Below are 14,830 nucleotides of genomic sequence, written 5' to 3' on the forward strand. Positions count from 1 at the left end.
TTCTTTGCAACTGAACAGAGGTCTGACTTTTACAACTAGCGGACCCTCAGGCCTCAAGTACAATCTGTCACGGATCAGTCCCCATCTGAGTCAGGACTTCTCTGAGTAACAACAGTCCGTTCTCACCAGGAATGCACTTCAGAGGGCCCGCCCGGTTTTCTGCATATCCTACCCATATTATGTTGCAATGTCTTTGAATCTGGTCCCCTCTAGCATCGGAAATTGGGATGTAATTTAACGTAATTTAAGTCTTGAGAATTGATGACAGCACCATTATAGCAATAATTGTAATGTTTTGTAGTGACGTGTATGTCTCTTTCGTGACTTTGTGAATAACTCGAGGTGTACGATTTAGTCATGTACACCGTTAGACTCTCTACAGCAAGAGCATCCCCTTGTACATTCCACGTTCTGTGTAAATGCTGTTGAAATTCATTTTATCACTGGAGAAGAGAGAAGAGAAGATGTTATCCAAGAAAACAAGTAAACCATTGGTGTCATTATATTTGAGATCTTACATTTAAACGTATTGTGTGTGTGATATCAAGGAAATCCACTCCTAACCTAAAGGAATTGTTGAAACTTAAAGAGACTTTGGAGAACACCTAGAAGATCTGGGGTTGACAAACCATGGCCTGTGAGCCATATCTAGGCCACCGCTTGTTTCTAGAAATCAAGTTTCTTTGGAACACAGCCACACAGTATGGTCTGTGGCTGCCTTTGAGCTACAACTGCAGAGTTGAGAAGTCGTGATAGAGACTGTATGAGCCACAAAGCCTAAAATATTTACTATCTGGCCATCTCACAGAAAAAGACTGCCAACCCCTGCTCTAGACAGAGTACCACTCTGATTTCACAGAGTGAGGAAAGTGAGAGCTGGAAGAGGAAATGACTTGCTCAGACTCATTAACACCACAGCTGAGATGATGCTCCACTGCCCTGCTTCTCTTTTCGACTATCTCACTCTTTCTTCACCTCAGTAACAAAAGGTCATTTGAAGATTTGATTCCGAAGAGCCAGGACACTGTCCCCTGGGTTCCTCTGCTTCGCCAAGGAAATACCCGTGAGCGTGTCAGGGCTGACGCGTGATGTCCTGTTTTCCCGTGAACGTCCATTTGAGGGAGTGACAGGGTCTCAGCCTGGACCTCAACTTTGTTCACCTTGGATTCAGCCATCCTTGGGCACGTTTGGAGAATCATGGCCTGGGTCTTCCAGGAAAGAGTTCATCTCAAGGAGCAAAAGGTAGAATTGCACAAATCTGGGTCCTTGTGGGAGGACGGAGAAACGCAGATGGCTCTCCCTCCAGGCACTAAGGACACCTGCCCAAGGCCTAGGCAGAAAGGGCTGCCATAAGGAAAGAATTAAAAGTGAGTTGTTTCACAGAAGCTCGCAGGGGCATGGAGGGCATCGACTACAAGGGATCTGTGGGCCTGGTGCCGGTGCTTCGGCACAGTGAGTGATGGTCTGTGTTTGTCTCTGGGTGGCTTCAAGGGCCTATGTGATCTCTATAATGGAACTCAGGCCAGCAAACTGGGGCGGGAGGGGAGAAAATGATGGATGCTCGTGGTAACCCAGAGGACTCTTTTATGTATGCGTGTAAAATGCCCCCTGGGGTTCCCTAGAACCGGCAGGGATGACTATGGGGGGAGGGGCGGTTCACTGTAGCGAATGGGGCTACACAAGAGAAATGCTATGATTTTTGTCCCTGGCTGGTATAGCGGGTAGCAATAACACAGGCCAGTGCTAATCATCTCCCCTGCCTCTGCCAGCCATAGAGTGCCACAGAGGCGAGGTTGGGCTCTTCCCAAGCCACAGCCTCAGAGGCAGAAAGTCAAGCCTCCAAAGCTCTGTTGCTGAGTTTATTAGCCCTGGTTCAATAGGGCAGGGATACACTCCAAGTCATTCAATAAGCAATTCCCTCACCGTCAGATACTGTTGCCTATAAATGTAGTCAACGTAGTTGATGGTATTGGCACAGCCAACCCACACTTGAGTGGGATCCAGAGCAATGGCTTTTGGCCTGTGAGGGAAAAAGCAGAAGAAAACAAACACTTTTTCTAACAACTATGATTCCCATTCATAATAGGAATAATGGCTTATAAATCTAGGGCTTCAAGTAAGTCAGAGAAAGGTAAGTCTATTCATTCCATGGAGGCGGTTATTTCCGGAGAACTAAAGAACACGGAGGGAGGTGTCGAAATGGCAAAAGAGCGAGGGGAGGAAAAGAAGGGTTTGCGGTTTGAGTCACGTGACTTCTGAAAATCATTTTCTGCTCTTATGTGTGATCATGTTGGTGACTCTACTTATGGGCAAACGGTATCTTACAATGAGTGAAGCTGTGTGTGAAAAAAAAATTCTCCCAAACTTGGAAATAAGATGCCAAAAATATTACATGTGCCATTTAATGTCACGCCATCGCACTGTCTAACAAGACTGCCTAAGGATCACCTGGTGCTTGAGGAAAGATAACTTAGACCTACTAATTACTAATGACCAGGGCCCAGACTTTGTAAAGTTAGATGCTAACCCGAGAAGATTGCTAAGTTGCAGTGACATTTTTTGGTAGAAACGCAAAGGAATTCTGTCAGATAGAAAACAGAAGCCCAGAGGTCTGATCTTATTGCCGTGTAGGTCATTAACCAGTTTTATCTAACTTTGCAAACCTACTTCCACATTCTTTCTTTTTTTTTTTTTAAAGATTTTATTTTTTCCTTTTTCTCCCCAAAGCCCCCCGGTACATAGTTGTGTATTTTTCGTTGTGGGTTCTTCTAGTTGTGGCATGTGGGACGCTGCCTCAGCGTGGTCTGATGAGCAGTGCCATGTCCGCGCCCAGGATTCGAACTAACGAAACACTGGGCCGCCTGCAGCGGAGCGCGCGAACTTAACCACTCTGCCACGGGGCCAGCCCCCCACATTCTTTCTTTTAATGATCATATAAAATAGCCTCTTGTATTCTCCTTTGATTTGGTTTTGTCATCCTGCTGGTTCCCTCACTAATGAATTAAATAAATCTTTGGCTATGTGTCTGTGTGAGAATCATGTTTTTAATATTTTATAGAACCCCCCCCACCTCCAAAATTCACCGTGGGCTTCCTTGTTTTAATTATCCATCTTATTCTCTGTGCATGTAATGAATTGGCCTCACCTGGCTTTCATTTCTCAGCTGAGAGATTAGACAAAGTCTTTTTGTTTTTAAAAAATTAAAAAGTTCCTTTCATTTCTGTTTCAAAGCCAATTCATTTCAGCAAGTTGCTTGGTGACTTTTTGGGCCCAGTGTTGTACTGGTTATTCCATGAATTACAGAAGAAAGGTCCTAGCCCCCGACCTTACACGTCTTACAGACCAACTGGGGAGATGAATCACATGCATTTTTTAATAATAGTCATCTGCGTTGAGACATTGCTATGGTGTGCTCAGACCAGTTAGCTCCCTTGAGCTAATCTGATTTTATTCTAGGATCTAGAAAAAAAAAAGGTAGCAAGACAGATGACTGTAGCTGTAACAAGTTTCTGCCTCTCTTGGCTCTCACCCAAGCTAATCGGCCTGGGAGACCGATTTCCCCTCCAGCCAGCATCTTGTTCAGCATTTCTGCTCATCATGCTTCTGGCACTGCTTCCTCAGAGGACTGTCCATCATTCCTAAACCATCGCTGGTCCTCTTGATAAATCAGCAGACAGATGCTGGGGATGCAGAATGGAAATTCAGAAAATATACCTGATTCCCAGACTCATCTTTCCTTCTTGTCACCTTGGCTTCTCACATCATGAGAATCATCAGGCAGTGTGGCAGTGAACCAGGAGGAGTGTGTGTGTGTGTGTGTGTGTGTGTAGGGTGGGGGGGGAGCACTTGCAGTAAAAGACAGAAGATTCCTGGGATGAGTTTGAGGAGAGAAAGCTTCTAAATGGGGCGTCTTCTAACCTCTATGAATTCTTATAGCCCATCTTTGAGGAATATTTTGGAAAACGGTGCTGATTTTATGACCTCTGCAAGATCAGAAACAAAGGCCAGTGTGTTCAGTGTTAATACAGAGAGAGAAGGAGGAGATAGTGGGCTTTGGTATCCACATGTTCACTTAACTAAGAGGCTAAGAACTGGATGGGGGCAGTGTGGGGAGGGGACGGAGGCTGGAGGCAAATCTGGCGGCACTTCTGTTAAACTGCTTTATAAATGAAGCCCAGCTGGGGCCTCCCAGGCCCCTCAGGTCCAGACACAGTTTGTTTGAACTGTCTGGATTATTCAAAAGCTGGAGTCCTCTCCCAGATTTCTGTGAATTATTAAGGGATCCATATGATCTTGTTCAGCTCTGTCTCCAGCCTCTGCCCCTGCTGAGTTCTTGTCCTCTGCCCTACATCTTACACCTCTTCCTTTATTTTCACCCTGGCTTTAACCCAAACATGAAAGAACTTGGCCCCCTTTCCACAAAATAACCATTCACACATGGAGAAGAAGGAGATTTATATGCAGCAATATAAAGTGTTTGAAATTGAGTAGGAGATCTTCTTCTTCTTAAAAGTCCTTTGGCCACTCTGCCTTTTTGTTCTGCTCTCCCCCAAATCCTTTTATTCTTTTAGGCCAAGGCAGCATGGGGTAGTAGTTAGGAGCACGAACGCCGACTGCAAGAGTTCATATCCTAGAGTAACCCTCACCCCCTGTAGACCTTAGGTAAGTCACTTCACCTCTCTGTGCCTCATTCTTCTCATCTCTAAATGGAGAGGATCTGCCTGCCTCATAAAGTAGTTGTGAGCACAAAAGAAGTTATATATGCCAATAACCACACTGAAAGATGTTTGACATCATTAGTCATCAAGGAAATGCAAATCAAAACCACCATGAGATACCACTTCACACCCACTGGGATGGCTAGAATGAAAATTCAGATAATAACAAGTGTTGGTGAGGATACAGGGAAATCATAATTATATTACAACAGAAATGTAAAGTGGGCAGCTGCTTTAGAAGATAGTCTGGCAATTCCTCAAACGGTTAAACACAGAGTTACCATATGATTCAGCAATTCCACTCCTAGGCATGTACCCAAGAGAAATGAAAACATACGTCCAGAGAAAACTTGTACCTGAATGTTTATAGCAGCAGTATTCTTAAGAACCAAAAGGTAGAAACAATTCAAAAGTCTATCAACTGATGAAAGGATAAAGAAAAGGTGATATATCCATATAATGGAATATTATTCAGCCACAAAAAGGAATGAAGTACTTATACATGCTATAATGTGGAAGAATCTTGAAAAAATAATGCTATGTGAAAGAAGCCAGTCACAAAAGACCACATGCTATATGAATTTGTCCATATGAAGTGGCCAGAATAGGGAAATCTACAGAAAGTAGGTTAGTGATTGCTTAGGGCTGGGAGGGTGGGGGGTGAAGGGAGTTGATAGCTAAAGGACATGGGGTTTCTTTTTGAAGTGATGAAAATGTTGTAAAATTGACTGTGGCAATATCCGTACATATCTGTGAATATTCTTAAAACAATTGAATTGTATACTTTAAATGAGTGAACTGTATGGTATATAAGTTGCATCTCAAAAAAGCTGTTTTTTAAAAAAACAGAAAACGTATATTTATAACAGCGCCTAGCACGTGGGAAAGTTCAAGGTCCTTAGAGGAAAGAGATGGCACATTTAAATGAGTTATTAAGGAAAAGGAAAGTTATTAATGAAAGGTCTATTCACAAAGGTTCAGGGTTAGGGGAAACCAACCAGGTGGAGCGCCCCATGGGCAGTGGGGGAATCCACAGAGTGGGCTGCAGCAGCAGCAGTGGCTCAACAGGGGCTGTGGTTTTCAGAGAGAAAGCAGCCGCTGCCTGTGCGCGGCCCATCAGGGAGGAAGGAGCCAGGAGAATGAATGCCTCCTCGTGATCACTCCTCATCTGCTGGGACTCCCTATGTCAGAACCCACAGGAAAGCCTGGGATGCCCACCGAGGAGCCCATACATATACTCCATACAAGGTACCCTCCTGGGGCAGAGGCAATTATTATTACATGGACTGACCCAGCCTCCCCTTTGTTTTGTCCCCTCGTAACAACTCCATCCTAGGGCCAATCTTCTAGGGCCCAGCTTTTCCACTAAATGGTCTAACAAGGTAGTTTCTTAAAGACTGCTTGCTTACTAAGAAATTTGGGTACTTTTCTGTAGCAAAATGTTTGCAGCCTCTTGCAAAGATGCCCCACAGACTTTCTCTTAGAGTGGATGGAGAAAGAAAACTAAAACACCAGAAGGCTTCTCCCAGGCTGCTCCCAGACAGTGGGAATGGGACGATGGAGACAACAGGACTGAACTGTGGGCTGGCACCCTTGCCTTGCAGCCCAGCGTAGGAAGTAACAAAAGCATATGTTGAAAAGAGAAGGATTCTCCCCTTCCCCTTCGAGTAACCACCCCTCCAGAGGCCTGTATTTATTCCTCCCAGATGTCATTTCCTCCTGGAGGTGTGGCCTCCGTCTGATAGAGTGCTGACTCCCTATGTAGATTAAGGTCTAAGCAGAAAGGGAGGACGGCTATCTGTTACGGGCTGAATTGTGAGTCTCCCCACCGCTCAAATCCATATGTTGAAGTCCTAACCCCAAGTACTTCAGAAATAACTAACTTGGAAACAGGACCTGTAAAGAGGTAATTAAAGTAAATTGAGGTCATTAGAGTGGGCCCTAATCCGTTATGATTTATGCCTTTATAAGAAGAAAAGATTTGAACACAGACACAGAGGGAAGACCATGTGAAGACACAGAGAGAAGACAGCCACCTACAAGCCAAGGGGAGAGGCCTCGGAAGAAACCAACTGTGCTGACACCTTGATCTTAGATGTTGAGCTTCTTGAAATGAAAATGAAAATAAGTCGCTGTTTAAGCGACTTAGTCTGTAATACTTTGTTATGGCGGCCCTAACAAATTCGTACACCACCCATTCCAGGATGTGTGTTGCCCCACCTTTCTCCTCCAACTCATGCCTAATTGTCCCCCAACTCTCTCTCTTTAGAAGGTTGAGAATAAGGCTACTTGAGTCCCACTTGGGGTTTTGCTTCCCAGTTCTGCCCTATTATTCACTTACAGGAAGAATATAGGGGGTGCTGTACTAATATTTTGATTCGAGTATAGATTCTGCTCCATAAAATTCAAGATTTTAAGCCATATCTCATTTCATTTTATTTTTTTAGAACAGATTTAATTTGCTCTGAACCTCATCCTTCCGAGTTGACTAGAAACTCAATCTCAGTCACAGTTGGGGCTGCGCATTGATTTGTGCAAAGGTCCTGGGGGTCTTATAGAGTCTACAACATTAAGGGAAAGCCTTCTGATCTGGTCATCAGTCACTCTGTTCCCTGTTGACCTGCTCATTTTTCAGACTTGTGCAAACTCTTAAAGGGAGCAGTTGCATTGCTTTTGTACCCTGCTTGGGCACAGGGGGGTCTTTGCAATACCCCTCCCAATCTGGAAGAAGCCCTTGAAACTCTTTTCCTTTGGCTGCTTCTGCCTCTTCTCCACCAACCCCGATCTCAATGTCTTCCACCTCCAGGACAAGCCAACAAAGTTCTCTTGGCCTGGAAAATGCTGCTTCACCTCTCCCCACAAAGCTCCCCGCAAAGGGACAAGGACTGGTTAACCTCTTGGTGGGAATTTGCAGGAACATCTACAGAGATAAAACAAAGCAGAAATTCGTACCTCATCTTGCTTCGTTTGGATGGAGTCCAAGGAAACCACCACACTCCCCTCACTCTCAGAGTCAGATTTCTGTCATGGTACAGCTGGAATTCTGTCACGGAAGGAGGAAGGTCAGGACTCAGCTGGCATTTCCTCTAAGTTCAGATTCCTGTGGGGGACAAAGGCAACTTTACAAATGATGGCTGCTGGGTGAGATTCCTTTCTGTGCCCAAGAGCCCCAAGCTGCTTTTTCAACCAGGGGAGCTAAGTCAGCACAGCCAGATTTAGTCTTTGCCTCAGGTTTCATAACAGATAGAACCAATCTCCATGCCCACCCACGGTGGCTGGGAAGAAGTCTGCGACAGGTGTGATACATCCATTCCTCCTTGCGTTCACGCCTCCTCGCCAGCCCCCTGTAGCTGGAGGTAGAAAGGAAAAAATATGAAAGACTTCAATTCCAGGGTGCAGAGCGGCCTCGTTCTGGGAAATATTAGGACCCCAGAGAGAGCTGTGTTCAGCCTCTGAGTAGCTAATTAAAAAGGATGAATCTGCCACTACGGTGCTGGAGCAAGGGCATTGCAGGTGGCCGAGGGGCTCCCTGGGAGCAGTGAGGGTCAGATGCACTCAGCCACTGCAGGTCCTTAATGTGCAATGCCTTCATTCCAGTGGCTCCCAGGAATCCAGCCTCCTGCAGGAGCCTTCTTGGGCTTTTTAGAGAAAAAGAGAGCCAGTATCACTCCTGCTAGAAAGCATAGGTTTCTCCTCCTATCAGCCTTCATCCCTGCCATATGCACATGCACACACAGACACACACACACGCACACAAAGTGTGGATGTTTCATTATGCTGTTTGCTTGGAAGTTTGTTCCTTTGGACCCTGTAGAGGTTCCAGGATGCCAGCCCCTTTTCTCCTCCCTCTCTCCATGACCGCCCTGAGGGTTTGCCACTTGCAACTTGCATGTCAGGTAGTTGCTTGGGGTGATGGTGTCAGTCTTCCTCTTCAGTAAATATCCAAGGAGTTTCTTTTGAAAGTGGACAATGAATAAGATACAGTGATGGTCCGCAGCCTTACAGATAGATTTAGACAACCAATGGGAAAGTGTAGAGAAGGACATGATTAAATTTGATGGTGAACTATGATGATTTCACAAAGATGATCATTTGAAGAGGGCCTTGAAAGATGAGTAAGAGTTCAGCAGGGGTAGAAATGGCAACTGGGCCTTCAGAGCAAAGGAAACAAGGTAGTCAAAGATCTCTATCCACTGACTTTGCTTTATTTCCTTCCGGCATTTAGCATCATCTGAAATTATATATATATATATTTTGTTATAAATCTTTTTTTTTTTTTGAGGAAGATTAGTCCCAAGCTAACTGCTGCCAATCCTCCTCTTTTCGCTGAGGAAGACTGGTCCTGAGCTAACATCCATGCCCATCTTCCTCTACTTTATACGTGGGATGCCTACCACAGCATAGCATGCCAAGTGGTGCCATGTCCAAACCCGGGATCCGAACCAGCGAACCCCAGGCCGCCGAAGCAGAATGTGCGCACTTAACTGCTGTGCCACTGGGCCGGCCCCTGAAATTATATTTTTATCTAGCTTCTAATTGTTTATTTTCTCTCTCCTCCAGGCACAGTAACTCTTTTGGGTGAAGGAAGCATGTCTGTCTCATTCATTGCTGTGTCCTAAGAGCCCAAAAGAATTCCTGGCAGATTGTGGCTGCTCAGTACACATTTGTAGAATGAATGAATCAATGCGTCTTCCAAGTGAACAGGAGAGAAGGGAACTTTCATGAGCTCCACGAGCACGTACGTGGTTTTATTTCATCCTCACAATTTCACCCTCAAGAAAGACACCATTATCCCCATCCTACAAATAAGGAAACTGAGGTAAGACAAAGTTAAGCAACTTGTCAAACCCCTAGTTAAAGGTAAAGTCTTCAGATTCCAAAGTTGGGACTATATCAGGAAGAGGCGAATAAAGGCCTGAAGTAAGTAAAGCTGTGGGAAGGGAGTTGAGAGGAGAGCTCATGCTTAAGAGATGCAGCACTGATAAAATTGACCAGACATGGCCGCAGATGGAAGGGGAGAATTCCCCGTGGAGATTCACCTCTCTCGGAGTGGTTGGTCCTGACCTCTCTCCCTCCTAGAGTCGATCACATGCGATGACAGGAAAAACACGTGGCCTTGGCCACAAACCAGCTGTCTACTTTGGGAGACTTACCTAATTTCTCTGAGCATCTGTTTCTCCTGCAAAATGGTGACAGATACTAGGTTTAAGGTTGTCGGGAGATGACGTAGGCAAAGCACCTGGCCCATAGCAGGTGTTCCATAAATATTAACCCGTTTATCTTTCCCCGTGGCCTTCTGCTGTCTTTTGGCCTGGCAAAGAGTGTTCCCAAGAGGACCAAAGAGGGAGGAAGTGTTAGCAGGACGTGTGTCCCAGGCCAGGTGCAGAAGTGGACAGTCTCTGCTCACAGGAAGCGAGCAAGAAGCTAGGCCTGGGAGAGGTGGATAGATAAGAGGCTAGGAAAGGACCAGCAGAGAAAACTTCCCTCTCTGTGAGGAAAACTCTGAACCCCACAGAATGAAGGTTCAGACAAGCAACCAGAATTCTAAGTCATTGCAGCCAATCTCTTCCCTGCAGAAACGGTGTTGCCAGAGCTTGGGGAAGGGCAGCCGGGGGACCATTTGGCTTGGGCCTCATATAAACAAATTTGGTTTTATCTCCAAAGGAAGCTATTCATAAAGTTATAATTTTGGGTTTGTGTTAAAAATGTTAATTTTTAAATGTTACTTGTGAGTTTAATTAGGCATTGCACCTATTTTTGCTCTACAAAAATTGTTTCCTGAAATAGACACACTATCTGTGGAATCATTTTTAAAAGGTGTTAATTTATAAATATACACTATTAAATTATACCACAAGTTTTGGTACTGTCTTTGAAATTCTACATTTCCTGTATGTTGGAATTGTTTAAAAAAAAAAAAAAGAGAGAGAGAGTGGGGCTGGCCCAGAGGTGTAGTGGTTAAGTTTGCACGCCCTGCTTCAGTGGCCTGGGGTTCACGGGTTCAGATCCCGGCCGTGAACCTGCACACCACTCATCAGTCCATGCTGTGGAGGTGTCCCACATACAAAAGGGGAAAATTGGCACGGATGTTAGCTCAGGGACAATCTTTCTCAAGCAAAAAGAGGAAGACTGGCAACGGATGCTAGCTCAGGGCCAATTTTCCTCACCCCCCCCCCCCAAAAAAAAAAGAGAGAGAGAGAGAGAGCGAGAGACAGAGAGAGAGAGAGAGAGAGAGAGAGAGAGACAGAGACCTGGGTCTCTGGGTCTCTCCAGCTCAGGAGATCACAAGACACCAGGAGCCCAGAGGGAGGCGAAGAGCCTGTTAGTGTCCTTGTTTACAGCGCCACCTGGTGTTCATAATGCATAAAAATTTCAAGCTTCCTCATCCTTCAGAGCTAGAATTTGCTGGGTATAATCCCCACAGCTATTTTCTGAAGCGTTCTCTCTCAAAAATCTCTTTTTCATGCACTGGAAAAGTATGAGGCTTATAAGCAAGAATAATCCAAAGTAACTGTTGATACGGCATGACTTTCCTTTGTTTCTTTGTTAGCTTTGCACTGCGGAGGGGATGGTCCGTGTGTAACGCCAGTGAAGACGCACCGAGCACTGCTCTGTGCCACGCAGTGTCGTAAGCGCCCTGCATGGAGTAACTAACTAATCACTGCAACAACTCTAGAGATAGGGATTATTATTACTATGTCCATTTTACAGATGTGGCAACTGAGGCACAGATTGTTTAAGGAGTTTGCCAAAAATCATACAGCTAGAAGGTGGCAAAGCAAAGATTTAACCCCAGGCAGCTTCGCTTCAGCGCCCGTGATTTTAACCACTGTCATGCTGCTTTCCCGTGTAGGTGTGTGTTTCAAGAAAAGATATCTTCTTAATTTTTATTTGGCCTGATATTAAGAATTTAATTTCTCTGGGTAAAGCTCAACGGACCAAGGATAAACAGACCAGCAAGGAAGTTAAAAATATGCCTTCAATAACCCTCTGCTATACGAGACATTAAGCTTTTCAGAAGCAGAGATTCCCCTTTAGCATGTCGTACAATCCAGAAGGATGGCATATAAAGCAGCTTAATTAGGGGTTGTTTATAATATGCTCTCCCGCCCCCAAGAAAATAGTATAATCCCCTCGGTCCTTTTAAGAGTTCAACATTCAGATCTCTCCTTTTAAAAGGGTAATAATGATAATAGCCTATTTATTACTATTCATTAAGTGCTTTTATGTCTTCTGTTTCAGAGAAGCAATTATCTAGTGAAAACTGATGTGGGTTTTGGGGCTCACACTATCTGGGTTCAGATGCTAGCTGTGCTACTGACTAAGCAAGTTGCCTTCCATCTCTGAGGCCCGATTCCTTCTCTGGAGAACAGGGAAAATATTGGTGCTGACCCCCAATGGGTGCACGAGGATTACCTGACTGAACACACGGACAGAGCTTAGAAGAGTTTCTGGCATGGAGTAAGTGCTCCAAAAAAATGTTACCTTCTCGAATAACGTGCCAGGCACCGGGCTCAGCAGATTACTAACAAAACTACCTTTTCATACAAGGATCTCTCTAAACAAACGGTTGGCTATCATTATTATTATTCATGCAGGAAAAAGTCTGGCAGGAAACATACCAAGATTTTAATAATAGTTGTCAACAAGTAGGTGTAGTGTTGATTTTTTAATGTTTTTCACCGTTTTAATTGTCTTTGCTGAATGAGCATGGGTTGTTTTTTAATAAGACGACCAAAACTAAAAAATAACTTTTAAGAAAAAAAATCATTGAAGGAACTAAGAATGATTGGCCTGGAGAAGAGAAATCTCAAAGAGGTCATGGCAGATGTCTTCAGATAGCTGAGGGTTAAGAAGCCGAAGAGAAAGACTTGTACTGTGTAATCTCAGAAACAGAACTAACGCTGATGGATGGAAGTTTCACAAAGTCTCCAACAATCAGAGCCCATTAGAAAAGCCACAGTGAGTACCTTGTCCTCGGAAGCACTCAAGCAGAGGCTGGAGACTGCCTCTCAGAAATGACCTACAGGTGACACGTGGGTCAAGTGTCAGACTGGACCACAAGGCCTCTAAGTTCCTACCAAACTGGGGATCCTGATTCATTACCTAATTTTGCTTTGAAAGACACCAGAACAGATGAAAAACAAGTGGTCACCAGCTTTCAGAGTTGAGGTCTGTTTTCTTGCCAATTATTTTTCTGCTGCTATCAGTTTCCATAAATCCTACGAGAAGACACTTGTCCTCCCTCATTCTTACAGATCCAGTGTGGATTGGAAATGACAGAAGGGATAACACAAAGTCAGAGACGTCATAACGCTCACTTCCCACTGTCACCAAATGGCCAGGCCAGACTGAAGCGCAGTCCCCATGTTGGTTTCTGCAGAACAGAAGAAAGAACAGGCCAAGTCTTTGGACTTCAGGACTCTGCAATTCCACTTTTGCCTTCTGTATCAACTAGGAATTGCTAATACCATAATGGAGGCCTGGCCTCAGTGGCTTAAACAGATTAGGGATTTAGGTTTTCACCTAAGAGGCAAAAGGGAGACAGTGTAGGACTGGGATAGCAGCTTCAGGGGATCAGAGAACCACGCCTCTGTCTTTCTGCTGCACCATCTTCTGTGTGCAGACAGAGCTGCCATCCTCACTTCTGTGTCCAGGCTGGAAAAAGGCGAGAACGAGGGGCAAAGCGGCGTTCTTCTGAGTTTTAAAGAGCTCTCCTAAAAGTCTGCTCAATGGTTAGTGCTCGTTTCATTGGCCACACCTTACTGCAGAGGGGCCTGGAAAATGTAACGTTTTAGCTGGGTACTTAGTCACTACAATAAAATCCGCAGTTCTGCTAGAGGGAAGTAGGAGGGTAAATAGCAGTATCTGCCACTTTCTCTCATGTCCCTCTGACAGGAGAACTGGGATTATTCCCAACTTTATAAAGAGGAAAATGCTGAGAAAGAGCTGGGAGGGTCTGCTCAGAGCCACAGGAGGTCGGTGGTGATGTCGGTCCCATCATCCAGCTCAGGGCCAGCTTTAAAAAATGAAAAATGCAGGGGCTGGCCCCGTGGCCGAGTGGTTAAGTTCGCGTGCTCCGCTGCAGGCGGCCCAGTGTTTCGTTGGTTCGAATCCTGGGCGCGGACATGGCACTGCTCATCAAACCACGCTGAGGCAGCGTCCCACGTGCCACAACTAGAAGGACCCACAACGAAGAATATACAACTATGTACCTGGGGACTTTGGGGAGAAAAAGGAAAAAAAATAAAATCTTTAAAAAAAAAAAATGAAAAATGCAAAAGGCAGAAGCCCATGAACATCTGTGGGCAAACACCAGCTGTGAGCCCAAGGCCATCTCCCCCAGGGGAGCCAAACTGGCAGATGAGACGGCTGCAGAGCGCATGAAGATAAAGCTGCAAGATGCTGGACTCTGTCATTCCCTAGGTTGGCAAGAGGTAGACACTTCTGGCCTTGGCTCAGCTGGAAGACCAGAAGGGGAGAAATTCAGCATAACTTCCAAAGCAGCCAAGCGGCAGACTGCCTTCCTTCCCATTCTGCGTCAGCCGAGGCTACAGACCCCTCGTAGTCACAGCCAGCTGCAGAAGCCCAAGTCTGAAGACCATGACAGCTGGGCCAGGAGCAGCCCAGGAATGTGTCATTTCCCCTGATTGTGGGGGCCATCAGCAGGATAAGCAAGTGCAGGTGTTTCTCCCAGCAGTGAGGTGACATCTGGGTAGAGCTGCCCACGAGGGGCAGGCTCAGATTTCTCTGTGCAGGGCAAGCAAGCCCTTGTGACGATCAGATCTCAGTCCTGACTCCTTTGGAGCACAGACTAACTATTGAGATAGGCAGCACATTTGTTCAATGGAGGCCTGCAGCTCTGTTCTTTCTCATGCCCTCACCTCCCACAGGAATAAGAACAATGTGGCCAGAGCTGTAAGGGGACCCCAGGAAACACACTGAAATACAGGAATGCAAGCAGAGGCAACTCCTTCCACATCTGAAGAAAACAAAGTCCTCATGGAAGGGAAACAGAAACAAAGTGGACGATCAGGGGATAGGAACATGTTCAGTTTCAGAAACAGGACATAAAATGCAGAGAATTTTCTTGCAACTCTGGTTAGAGAATA

General features: G+C 45.4%; 1 long non-coding RNA gene across 1 annotated transcript; it reads right to left on the minus strand.

Annotated features, from left to right (window-relative positions):
* Positions 1-543: 543 nt before the first annotated feature.
* Positions 544-7,811, minus strand: LOC124251298 (uncharacterized). The gene is made up of 4 exons (XR_006891725.1): positions 7,671-7,811; positions 3,530-3,680; positions 1,924-2,020; positions 544-1,344 (listed from the first exon to the last, which is right to left on the minus strand). It is a non-coding gene; the product is annotated as an uncharacterized LOC124251298 (long non-coding RNA).
* Positions 7,812-14,830: the final 7,019 nt, after the last annotated feature.

Source organism: Equus quagga, chromosome 13 (genome assembly GCF_021613505.1).
Source record: "Equus quagga isolate Etosha38 chromosome 13, UCLA_HA_Equagga_1.0, whole genome shotgun sequence".
NCBI classification, from domain to species: domain Eukaryota; kingdom Metazoa; phylum Chordata; class Mammalia; order Perissodactyla; family Equidae; genus Equus; species Equus quagga.